This window comes from Pan paniscus, chromosome 13, assembly GCF_029289425.2.
Source record: "Pan paniscus chromosome 13, NHGRI_mPanPan1-v2.0_pri, whole genome shotgun sequence".
Taxonomy (NCBI): domain Eukaryota; kingdom Metazoa; phylum Chordata; class Mammalia; order Primates; family Hominidae; genus Pan; species Pan paniscus.
Genome location: NC_073262.2, coordinates 105,630,433 through 105,644,231, shown reverse-complemented (window position 1 = coordinate 105,644,231; position 13,799 = coordinate 105,630,433). Strand labels below are relative to the sequence as shown.

General features: G+C 38.1%; 1 protein-coding gene across 2 annotated transcripts in view; it reads right to left on the bottom strand.

Moving 5' to 3' along the window:
* NBEAL1 (neurobeachin like 1) overlaps positions 1-13,799 on the bottom strand; it is a 208,991-nt gene that overhangs the window by 187,659 nt on the left and 7,533 nt on the right. The window lies entirely within an intron of this gene.

Sequence of the window (13,799 nt, the reverse complement as noted above, 5' to 3'; positions counted from 1 at the left end):
TTTATTTACTAACACAACACACAAATGTATTAAGTAGTGCAGGAGTGCTGGAGCCAAATTACTTGGACTCTAATCCCTGCTCTGTTACTTTCTTAAACAAGTCAGCCTATGTTTGTACATCACTTTCTTCCTCTATAAAAATGAACATAATGATGTCTCACAGGACTGTTGTGAAAATTAAATAATTTAACCCATGTCAAGGGCTTAGAATGCCTAGCACATAGTATATGCTCAATAAGTATCAATAAAAAATATTTTCATAATCTACTATGTGCCCAAATCAGGAAACTCCCACAAAACAGTAATGTTCTACGCTACACATATCTAAATGTTTCATGATCTCCTTTGCCACCTGATTTTAAATTTTACTCTTTTCATCTCAAATCTCTTTGCATTTACTATCTGTGTGACTTTCAGCAGGTTACTTCACCTCTCTGAGCTGTTCTTTGTCTGTAAGATGAAGATAATACTTCCTACCTCATAGGGCTGTTGAGAGCACTAAATGAGATAATGCACAAAAGGCACTCAACAGTGCCTTACATTTAGCAAATGCTCAAAACATGTTGGTTACCACAATTATTATAATATAGACTTTGCCATCAAGTTGGTCATGATCCAATATAAGAAAATAAGCAAAATAATTACAAAATCAAGTTCATTGATTCTGTACTTAAATATTCATCCAATCGTCCCATCTGCCATTAATTAAGACAAATAATCTTTCTTTTTGGACTGTTAGGTAGCTCCCTACAATTTCTCCCACCTATACACACCTACTAATGAGATGTGTTAAATTTAAATCCAGTCCTCTCCTCTGTCCTGCCCAAATACTTTCAATGGCTCCCTATTAGTAAAGGATGAAGTCTGAACACTTAACTTAGAGCTGTGCTGTCCAATATGGGGGCCACTAGTCACATGTGATTACTTAAATTATGTTAAAGCACAGCAGACGTTTAGCTTCTCATAACACCCACTAACCTTTTGGGAGGCTTTAGAGAGGATAATGGAATTAAATGATCCATGCAATTTCCCCTAGTTCTTCAGAGACAGGGTTACAGCTAAGAATAGGGGGAATGCTTTATTTGCTCTATGCAATGATATTTGGATTACAGTATTCACTCAAGTTTTAAAACTATCAAATTTTAGATGCATATAAATATTTCAGTGATATGATGGGCAGTTCCTAACTTAAATATGAATTGAATTTTAAAAGTTCATTTAAGTCAGTTATATTTATATTTTCTAATATCCTACCAAAAGAAGATAAATTCCCCCCACAGAAACATTGTAAAAGTGACTAATCTTGCAGGTCAGCCCTCAAGTTTTTCTGATACAACCTAGCAACTATTTAAAATGTTTAATAAGTACAGGCCAGCCAGGCACAGTGTCTCAGGCCTGTAATCCCAACACTTTGGGAGGCCGAAGCAGGCGGATCACCTGAGATCAGGAGTTCAAGACCAGCCTGACCAACATGGAGAAACCCTATCTCTACTAAAAATACAAAATTAGGTGTGGTGGTGCATGCCTGTAATCCCAGCTACTCGGGAGGCTGAGGCAGGAGAATTGCTTGAACATGGGAGGTGGAGGTTTCAGTGAGCCGAGATTGTGCCATTGCACTCCAGCCTGGGCAACAAGAGTGAAACTCCATCTCAAAAAAAAAAAAAAAAAAAAAAAAGGCCGGGTGTGGTGACTCACACCGGTGATCCCAGCACTTTGGGAGGCCAAGGTGGGCGGATCGCAAGGTCAGGATATCGAGACCATCCTGGCCAACATGGTGAAACCCTGTCTCTACTAAAAATACAAAAAATTAGCTGGATATGGTGGCACACGCCTGTAGTCCCAGCTACTCAGGAGGCTGAGGCAGGAGGATCACTTGAACCCGGGAAGTGGAGGTTGCAGTGAGCCAAGATCGCTCTACTGTACTCCAGCCTGGAGACAAAGCAAGACTCCGTCTCAAAAAAAAAAAAAAAGTACAGGCCAACCATGTACGAACTAGGGACCATGCTAGACCATGAATATAAAGACAAATAAAATAGAGTCTTGTCCTCAAAGTGCTCATTGTTCAAGAGAAAAGAGGTATAAACAAGTAAATGCAAAACAGCCTGTGAAGCAACAGTTGTGAAAAATACTGAAATAATACAAAGAAGGGAGTTATTGATTCTGTCAAGGGTTGGGAGGTAAATGTGTAGTCCCAAATGCTCAAAAAAGTTTTCAAAGAATCATAAACAGATACTCTCAGGGAGGGTCGGGGGAAGAGAGGAATCCAGACAGAGAGAAAACATCAAGATATGTTCAAAGATGTATAACATTTGGTATCATTCCAGTGTGGAAATGATAGGAAACAGTGGATAATCATATAGGATTATAAGACTGGAGAAGTCAGCATTTCCTAACCAAGTATTCATCCCAACACTTTTCACTTGGATGATAATAGATACAATTGGAAAAGCTTTTTAAAAAAGGGTGGTGGGGGTTGTGACACTAGAAACTACTGATCATCATTTCCTAGATCTGGTATTTCATTATGAGTAATTTCTGCAAAAACCTGACAATTTCCTCATAATAACACCATTACTACTAGAAAGATTTGCAGAAGAAAGAGCTATTTATTATTCTCAATCCCACTTGCAGATTCTCAATTAAAAGTATATCCAGATACAGACTGTGTTTATGCTACTAATCCCAAGATGTTATGTAATGGATACTGGCCTGTTCAATATAAACCTATTCCTTAGTACATGCCAACTTTCTGATATATGTATATTTCCCACAACAACTGAAAATACATACAATAAATTTGGGAACTTTCACATTTAAAAAGGTACAACTGGCTGGGCGCGGTGGCTCACACCTGTAATTCCAGCACTTTGGGAGGCCGAGGTGGGCAGATCACGAGGTCAGGAGATCAAGACCATCCTGGCTAACACTGTGAAACCTCGTTTCTACTAAAAATACAAAAAATTAGCCATGCGTGGTGGCGGGCACCTGTAGTCCCAGCTACTCGGGAGGCTGAGGCAGGAGAATGGTGTGAACCTGGGAGGCAGAGCTTGCAGTGAGCCGAGATCGCGCCACTGCACTCCAGCCTGGGCGACAGAGCGAGACTCCGTCTCAAAAAATAAAATAAAATTAAAAAAAAAATAATAAAATAAAAAGGTACAACTTCCAGATGGGCATGGTGGATCACGCCTGTAATCCCAGCACTTTGGGAGGCCAAGGTAGGTGGATCACCCGAGGTCAGGAGTTCGAGACCAGCCTGGCCAACATAATGAAAACCTGTCTCTACCAAAAATACAAAAATTAGCCAGGCGTGGTGGTGTGTGCCTGTAGTCCCAGCTACTCGGGAGGCTGAGGCAGGAGAATCACTTGAGCCCAGGAGGTGGAGGTTGCAGTGAGCCAAGATGGCACCACTGCACTCCAGCCTTGGCAACAGTGAGACACTGTCTAAAAAAAAAAGCTACAATTTCCTTCGCTCTTTCTTTGGTTTTTTGTTCTTATGCACAATCTCAGCTCACTGTAAGCTCCGCCTCCCAGGTTCACGCCATTCTCCTGCCTCAGCCTCCTGAGTAGCTGGGACTACAGGTGCCCGACACCACGCCCGGCTAATCTTTTTTTGCATTTTTAGTAGAGACGGGGTTTCACCGTGTTAGCCAGGATGGTCTTGATCTCCTGACCCCATGATCTGCCCGCCTCAGCCTCCCAAAGTGCTGGGATTACAGGTGTGAGCCACCGTGCCCAGCTGTTCTTATCTTCTTAAACAGATGATGCAATAGTTATCTATTCCTGCATAAGAAATTACCCTAAAATTTAGCAACTTAAACCAACAAACATTTATTATCTCACTGTTTCTTATGGTCAGAATTCAAGAGTGGCTCAGGTTGGTGCTTCTGGCTCAGGATTTCTCATGATCTCGTAATGAACACGCCAACTAAGGACACAGTCATACCAAAGCTTGACTGGGCTGAAGGAACCACTTAAAAGCTCACTTATATGGTAGTTCGCAAGAGCCTTCTATTCTTTACAAGATGGGCCTCTCCGTAGGGCTACTCATTACTGAACTTCTGGATTCCCCCGGAGTAAGCAATCAAAAAATAATAAAGAACAACTGAGGTGAAACAGTAGTGCCTTTCATAGCCTAATTTCGGAAATGACATACTATCACTTTTGCCAAATTCTACTGATCACACAGATCAACAATGGTACAATGTGGGAGGGGATTGTACACTAGAGTGTAAATACCAGGAGGTGGAATCTGAAGACTGGCTACCACAAATGACTAGTTCATTAAGTTTTAGTCTTTTTTATTTCTAACATATGTATTTAAATTTTCCTAAGTAATTCTGTAGCTACCAAGTTCTAAAATGTACTTTTATCATTCAATTTTTTAAAATTCCAATTTTTCCCCCATTTCAAGACAGTCTGTTTCTTTTTCAAAACTGCCAGGTCACTTTTTTCATATTTCTATGATTCTAAGATTCTTAACATTTGACATCTTTGAAATTAAAATGCATCTCAAAATTGCCCTTAGAGAAGTAGCTGACATTTGCTCTTGCCTGTTCATGTGCAAACCTGGTAGTAGACTTCATATTGACATTCCTTCACTAGATTAACATGTATAGTTAGTACTACACATAAGTTTAACTACCATTCAAAATGTCTTCAAAAAATTATACTGTGATTAGGCAATAAAATGAAATTGTATACAAAGAAAGGCATTGAGAACAGAGCAACAGGATATAATTTGACATTAACGAAGCAAATATTCATTACCATAGGAACGATCACAATTGTATGTTTTCTGACGAAAAGCTTAGTGCTTTATAAACTTGAAAATGAGAGATACTCTCAAATAGATGAAAAGGAAATACACGTGTGAAAAGATTATCTATCATAAGCCAAACAATGCAAACGAAGACAAGAGAAACTGCCAAATCACTAGGAAAAGATGAGAGAAATTTCAAAACAATGAGAACCTGGTATGGTCGATTCATACATCAGGAAATAAGTTATAAATCTGCAGTTTAACTGCCAGCATTTTTCTAAATGTTACATAAAGTAATGGCATATCTTACAATCCATGTTTTCAGATTCCGTGATATATAGAATCTGTTCAACTTTTTTTCTGAGATAGCAACAACAGCTCACTGCAGCTTCAACATACTGGGTTCGAGTGATCCTCACACCTCAGTCTCCCAAGTGGCTGTGACTATAGGCATGCACCACCATGCCTGGCTAATTTTTGAATTTTTTTTGTAGAGACAGGGCCTCACTATGTTGCGCAGTCTGGTCTCAAGTGATCCTTTCATCTCAGTCTCCCAAAGTGCTGGGACTACAGGTGTGAGCCACTGTACCTGGTATATTTATTTTATAATCTCTGCCTTCTAATATCAACATATGAAGTCTTTCTAGATCCATGTTTACTGTCTACTTCTGTTGGTTCTCACTCATGCACTTTCCCCTGAAGTCCTAGTGGAGGGAGGAGAGTTAAGTGTGTTTGCTTAGAATCTAGTTGATCCTTATGCCAAAGGTGTAAGCTTTGGGAATCAGAAGGGAAATTTTCTTAGATTTCTCATTCCGGTTAGTCCCTTGGCTTTACATTTGATATTTGTTATTATTATTGTAAATTGTTCTTTATTATTATTATTATTTGATCACTTACTCTGGGGGAATCTAGAAGTTCAGTACTATGGAGAGGCCCATCTTGAAAAGAACAGAAGCCTCTTCTAACTCCTACCCACTTACAAGGCCATGAAAACAAAACCTCAAGTTCACCAGGCAAAAGAGACTTTCATTTACCTAAGTTTCTGCTTTCATTAAGATTTGGTTTCATGATGCCTTACCATGTTGCCAGTTTTTCAATGCTTTTAAGATGTTTCTTAAATTTTATCCAGAATTTCTAGTAATTTTCAGAAGGATAAGTCTAAACAACCTAGTCTACCTTATTACCAGAAATGAAAATCTATACTTAAGGACCACTCTTCCTTTGTTCGGTCATGCCTTACGCTTGCCTGGAACATCTTCTGTAACTATTAAGCTACTATACATCCTTTAAAACCTTGATCGATGCTACCTTTTCCACTAAGCTATACCTGATGACTTCATCCCTCCATCTTGCTTTAGTTTACTTATTATCTGGACCTACAGTCTAAGTGGGAAACTGATTCTAGCTGGAAAAGCATGCCCTCAGATGAAGTCATAGTCAATTAAATAGATGAAGGCAAAAATTTTAATGAAAGGAAAACCCATCACATCCAAGAGAGGTTTGGAAGCCACTTTAACATAAACAAAAGTAGTAATATTGTAATAGAGGTGTATATATACAAAATAGGCTTAGAATACACCAATTCCTAGTGAGAAAGGTTTCAAATTTTACTTTTTGTATGTTTTTATTAGCTTTTTTTTTTTTTAAACAGGGTCTCACTCTATTGCCCAGGCTGAAGTACAGTGGCAAAATCATGGCTCACTGCAGCCTCAACCACCTGGGCTTAAGTGATTCTCCCACTTCGGCCTCCTGAGTAGCTGGGACCACTGGCACATGCCATCATGCCCGGCTAATTTTTGTATTATCTGTAGAGGCAGGGTTTCATCATGTTGCCCCAGGCTAGAACTTCTTAAAAGTTTATGTAACTATCCATTCAGATAACTAATAAAGTTCCAGGTCTGAACAATATACTGTAGAAAAATCACAGTTAAAATCAGCAGAAGTGGCCCACATCTGCAATGTTAGGTAAAATATGTCCTCTTGCATGAATTCTCTGTTTATCTTGGAGTTTCACACATGGTGGTCAGGTAAAGAAGTTTCTGATGCAGGCTGGGTGTGGGGGCTCACGCCTGTAATCCCAACACTTTGGGAAGCTGAGGCGGGCAGAGCACTTGAGGCCAGGAGTTTGAGACCAGCCTGGCCAACATGGTAAAACCTCATCTCTACTAAAAGTAAAAAAATTAGCCAGGCGTACAAAAATTAGCCACCCTATAATCACAGCTACTCAGGAGACTGAGGCACGAGACTCACTGGAACTCGGGAGGTGGAGGTTGTAGTGAGCTGAGATCGCACCATTGCACTCCAGCCTGAGCAGCAGAGCAAGACTCTGACTCAAAAGTTTCTGATGCAGGTGTTTCTGGGAAGTCAGTCGAGTTATCAAAAGGGCGCATTGTGGTCCAGGATATAGATGGTAGGGAAGGTTGTGCATGTGTGGGGACAGGGGGTATATGGGAATGCTCTATACTTTCTGCTCAATTTTTCTGGGAACCTAAAACTGCTCTAAAAATACAATTTATAAATTTTTAAAAAATTAACCAAATAAAAAAATAGGAAAATATAAAATTCAAGGGACATGTGCATACAGCAGGCACCCAATAAAAATGAGTCAAACGGGACTAAAGTTAATTCTTTAGGAAAGAAAAATATTATTACTATAAATGTATTAAATATATTAACATGTATATATTAATATATAGACATATTAATATAACATTGACACTTGTCAAATGGAGTTTAAAACATTCCATGAAACTTGAAATGATCTTCAAGTTTCATGTCAAGTTGAAGTTTTTCAAATTAAATATATTAATAATTTGTAGTAGTAAATGTAATTAATTTACACATCCATAAAGAACTAAAAGTCTCTGAATAATGAGATTTTCTGTAACTGACCTCCTGCATACCTGTATTTTTCAAATATTCTACAATTAAGTTATATATCTTAATTAAAAAATTAAAGCTCAGCATAAAAGTAAAATATTACTATTTTTTCTTAGAACATAAATCCAATCAAAAAGTCAGGCCAGGCACAGTGGCTCACACCTATAATTCCACCATTTTGGGAGGCCAAGGCATAAGGATTGCTTAGAACAGGAGTTCAAGACCAGCCTGGGCAACATAGCAAGACCCTGTCTCTTAAAAAAAAAAAAAATTGGGCCAGGCTCAGTGGCTCACACCTGTAATCCCAGCACTTTGGGAGGCTGAGGCGGGCAGCTCACTAGGTCAAGAGATCAAGACCTTCCTGGCCAACGTGGTGAAAAACCATCTCTACTAAAAATACAAAAATTAGCTGGGCGTGGTGGCACGTGCCTGTAGTCCCACCTACTCGGGAGGCCGAGGCAGGAGAATTGCTTGAACCCCAGAGGCGGAGGCTGCAGTGAGCCAAGATCACGCCACTGCACTCCAGGCTGGTGACAGAGCGAGACTCCATTTAAAAAAAAACAAAATTGTTCAGAAAATAGCCAGGTGTGGTGGCACACACTTGTAGTCCTAGCTGCTTGGAAGGGTGAAATAGGAAGATCACTTGACCTCACGAGTCCAAGGTTATAGGGAGCTACTACGATTATGCCACTGTACTCCAGCCTGGGTGACAGAGCAATGCCCTGTGTCTTAAAACAGAAAGTCCATATATTTTTCATTTTTCTCCATAAAATAAAGTTCATTCACTAGAAAGGTTAAATTTTGTATTTTGAAGAGACAAAAATCACTCAATAAAAAAGAGGTATAAATTCACCTCACAGTGGCATCATAAATTACACACCTTTCCTACCATTCAAATGTTCAGTGTCAGTAAAAATTATGTAGCAGTTAAATGCATCAAACAACATTTTTTTTTTTTTACAGAGGTAAACTGTTTTGAAATGCTTGACTTTTGTGTGAAATGGGTATATCATTTAATCTTCTTTAAATCTGGGTAGATACCACTACCAGCCTGAAGGTAAGTCACAAAACATCAAGAAAAATGTTGATATCTCTTAGATATGGCTAAGAATAAGTTATTTTTTCATTTTTTAAGACAGCAGAGTCTGTATAAAATATATTTGAGTAGAGCTCATTTCCATTAATGAAAACAAAGGGGCACATTATAATGTAAATTCCATTATTTTAAATAAAAGCTGACAAAGGGATGAGGAAGCAAGTGTTACTAACCCTTGCCTGAATTCTGATACCTTCAAAGGATTTCAAATATGGCTATGGCACATTTCATAGTCAGTCTACATAGTTCCCTATATCTTAATAGATTTTGAATGACCAGGACAAAATTGTCACAAAAAAACTGAATTATATTTCCACAAAAGAAATCAAGAGTTGGGGGTGGAGGAGTTAAAAATAATAAGAAGAAATCAAGGGTTTTTGTCAACAGCCAGGCTGAACGTATATTAAAACACTACAAGGCATTAAACTTTGACCTAGAAGCATTTTACTGTACGTCTTTAACAATGAAAGACTATTGAAAATTAAGTGGAACACCTGATTCCAAATGAACCTACTTAAAATGCATAATGAGGATTCTACTAAAGGAGAATATTTAGGCCAGAGGCAGTGGCTCACGCCTGTAATCCCAGCACTTTGGGAGGCTGAGGCAGGCAGATCACAAGGTCAAGAGATTGAGACCATCCTGGCCAACATGGTGAAACACTGTCTCTACTAAAAATACAAAAATTAGCTGGGCATGGTGGTGCACACCAGTAGTTCCAGACACTTGAGAGGCTGAGGCAGGAGAATTGCTTGAACCCGGGAGGTGGAGGTTGCAGTGAGCCGAGATCACACCACTGTACTCCAGCCTGGAGCCTGGAGACAGAGCAAGACAAAGACTGTCTCAAAAAAAAAAAAAAATTAAAATGGCAACTACTGAATACCAATAATTAAAGCAAGTAATAACAGTGATTCTTTTCAATTATGTGAAGTCTTAAGAATATCATTTCTCTATAACATAATAGACTAATTATCCACATCTTAATGTATACACACATAAAACTATTCTTAGTAATTGTATAATATATTCTAAGAGGTGCAAACAGGTAATATGAGAAATATCAGCAGACCTAGAAAAAAATAAGGTAATAAAATATCTAACATTATAAATTACACTGATCTATGATTTAAAGTGGTTATACACAAAAAAAACAGACATAAATATACATGTCTCAGCCCCAAATTCTGAAGCTAACATAACAGGAAAACCTAATCTTTTTCCTGCTAAAATGAGGAGCAAGACAAGTATATCCCTTATTTCCATTACTATAGAATATTATGTAGGAGTTATAAGATAATATAACTAAACAAAAGAGAACTAGAAGCAGAAGAATTAGAAGGGGAGGGAAGTCCTCATTTTCTGTAGGGGACTTCCTAACACAGAAGGCAAGCTGCTGAGAGAGCTGCTCAGTCACAACGAAGTGTAGTCTCCAATGCCCACTTCAGATACAGCAAAAGGAAAATGATGGGGAAAAAAAAAAAGAACCTCCAAGAAAACACAGCCAAGAGCAAGAGAGAAGAGTAGCCAGGGCAGGTACTGACTCATATCATGGAACATTTCTTCCCTGAGGATAGAGAAACCAGGCAATATTTGCCCAACTGGATTTGCAGAGGACAGATACCAAGTGTCCTCTGAGTTCACAGACCATAATATCAAGAAAAACCACAACTGGATCTATATATACCACAGATCCCATGTTTCAAGACTGGTGTCATGATTGGATGAGAGTTTTGGAGTTCTTGAGATAGATATGAAGTACATTTTGCATATAGGAGAAATATGAATAATTGTGCCTAGAAAGAAGACTGCAGTAGATTGGATCTTTGGTCCCAATTCTTTACTTGCTTGTAACAAAACTTGCAACGTAATTTTGCAGAAAGGAAAAAAAAGCTGTAGCAAATGTAGAGCAATCAAAGTATTTCAGATATAATAATTGTTCAAGACTTGTTTCTAAAACTAAGGTCCGAGAATGCTCGGAGTTATCAGAAATATTTTCAGAGGTCTATAAGCTCCATATAGAAATTTTTAAAGTTTGCACTCCTGTTTTTATTAATTTTTAAATTACTTTAAGCATATTAGGGAAAACTACCTCGCGACTAGTATTGCTACTCGATTTCAAAGGTCACATTTGGATTGCTACCAAGGGATCATCAGTGACAGTTCAATTTATAAAGCAATATGTTTCAAATTACAGATCTCTGGATTTACAGATGGATTCTAAGGTATCTGAGAATTTTCAGATGTTCTACAGCAGTGCCACACAAAGTGTGGTACACAGACCAATAAAGGTCCTTGGCCAGGTTAGTACAAAGATAAAGAGGAAACATCTATCTACAAACTTTAGTAGCAGTTTGGTAGTAATTTTAAGTCTGTTGAATTTAATAATAAAAAATTAATAATATAAGGACTTGCATTTTTAACTTTTTCACTCTTTTCAGAACTGCTTTTGGAAAAGCCATCAATTTATTTATTTATTTATTTATTTATTTATTTATTTATTTCAGACAGAGTCTCGCTCTGTTGCCCAGACTGGAGTACAGTGGTGCGATCTCGGCTCACTACAGTCTCCACCCCCCAGGTTCAAGCGATTCTCCTGCCTCAGCCTCCTGAGTAGCTGGGACCACAGGCCTGCACCACCATACGCGGCTAATTTTTGTATTTTTAGTAGAGACGGGTTTCACCATTTTGGCCAGGCTAGTCTCGAACTCCTGGCCTCAAGTGATCTGCCCACCTCAGGCCGCCAATAATATGTAAACTGTCAAATCCAATACATGCTCCATAATGCTTTTCCTTTTTCCTTTTTGAGACAGAGTCTCACTCTATTGCCCAGGCTGGAGTGCAGTGGCACAAATTTGACCCACTGCAACCCCGGCCTCTTGGATTCAAGTGATTCTCTTGCCTCCTAAGTAGCTGCGATTCCAGGTGCATGCCACCCCATCCAGCTAACTTTTGTATTTTCAGTAGAGATGAGGTTACATCATGTTGGCCAGGCTGGTCTCAAACTCCTAACCTCAAATGATCCTCCCACCTTGGCCTCCCAAAGTGCTGGGATTACAGGTGTGAACCACCAGACGCGGACCGTAATACTTTTCTTGACTGCCATGTTGAATTTGACACCCCTGACTACTTTTTTCTTTTTTTCTTTTTTTTTTGTGTGTGAGAAAGAGTCTTACTCTGTCACCCAGGCTGGACTAGAGTGGCATGATCCCAGCTCACTGTAGACTGAAACTCCCGAGCTCAAGCAAATCTCCCACCCTGCCCTCCCAAAGAGCTAGAATTATAGGCATGAGCCACTGCACCCAGCCAATATCCCTGTACTTTCTGAGGCAACCCAGTCACTCCTGGCTCCTCTCTCATTTAAACTTACAAACTCTTCTTCCTCTGTCACCTATTTATTTATTTATTTAAATAACAGAGACGTGATCTCACTGTTTTGCCCAGACTGGTTCCAAAACTCTGTCTTCTTCTTAAATGACAATGTTCTTCAGGACTTCCTTTTACCTTCTTCTCTTCTTATTCTCATAATAACCCTCCAATAATTCCCAATATGAGAACTCTCAAATCTTTATTTCCAGCACAGACCTCTCTTCTGAACTCCACATATTGAGTATTTCTACCTGAATGTCCCACAAACATGGAAAAGTCAGCATGCTTACCTGAAAACCTAGTTAGTGATCTTGTCTAGCTAACTATGCATGGGAAGACCATGGTTTTTTTTTTGTCCGAAACAAACAGAAAAAAAAAAACCACACAAGAAATTATTTCAGACTCTTACACATCTGCACATTATACTCCACACTTACACTTAAGTACTATCAATTTCACCTTCTTCCAGGGAAATTTAAAGTTTGATGCTCAAAAGGAAAGAATTTAAAAAGTTAATGCATCTTAACAACGTTTTTCATTTCAGGTCCACTGATATAAACTATACATTTCTTGCTTTCATACCTAAATTCTGAAAATAAACATGTAAGTGGTAACTACTAGTACTAGGCTGTCAATGATTTTGTTTTCTTTTCTTTAGAGTCAAAGAACATTACCTTCCTTACATACAAAGCCGTTATTAAGCCATAGAAAATCAAGAGCCATTTTCACACTTTGCACATACCAGAGACTTATTAAATGTGGCTTAAATTATAAGGGTTGATATGTATTGGTCCATCTTACTAAAAACTTATTTAGGATTATAACCAAAATTGTACTAATAAGTTAATAATTTTCTCATTAAACAGATATTCACTAATTCCATTTTTCCAAATCTATGTATAAAAAGAGATACTTGCCTTTTAACTGAATAAAACACCTCTAAATTCTATTTTCTTTTTGAAACAAAACTTTTATTCTGAAAAGGAAGTTTACTCTGAGCTCACTGCAAAACTATCTATTTCAGTCATATTCCAGATTTAGCAGGACAAAGGGCAACAGCAGGAAATGGAGCATCATCAACATCCAAAATAAATTTGGTTTAGAGTAGGGAGGACCCTCAAATCATTATTCAAGATAATTAAGCACTATCCTTGAAAGCAAAAATAAGTACAGATTTAAAATCAGTTAAGACATTCTCGGTTAAGACATTAATGAATACAGCTTCATTACTACTGATAAAATAGTAAGAGAATATTGCCCTCTATTATTATATTAATACAAGGGCAAATGGAAGTAATCCTGATACACACATGTCCACACCCACACATCTGCAAAATACTTATAAAGATTACATTTTTATCTCTCTTCCTCTTAAAATACATTTAAATAAAATCTCTTTTCTAAAAAATTTTGACAGATATGTAAAATAGTTATGTTTTTCCATTTGACAGATGAGAAAACTGAGATACAAAGAAACTAGGTTAACCTTTTAGGTCCTTAAGATCAGACACAGAATTGGGACTAAATATCACCTCTAATACTGCAGCTTCACAAAACTGTTCAGGGCAAAATTCAATCTCAATAAAATAAAATAAAATAAAAAAATTTTTAAAGCTAATGACAAAAATGAACCATGGTTTTCAATCTACACTGCCACATTTCAAAATGCTGTGCTTTTGAGTCACTTTGTATGTTTTT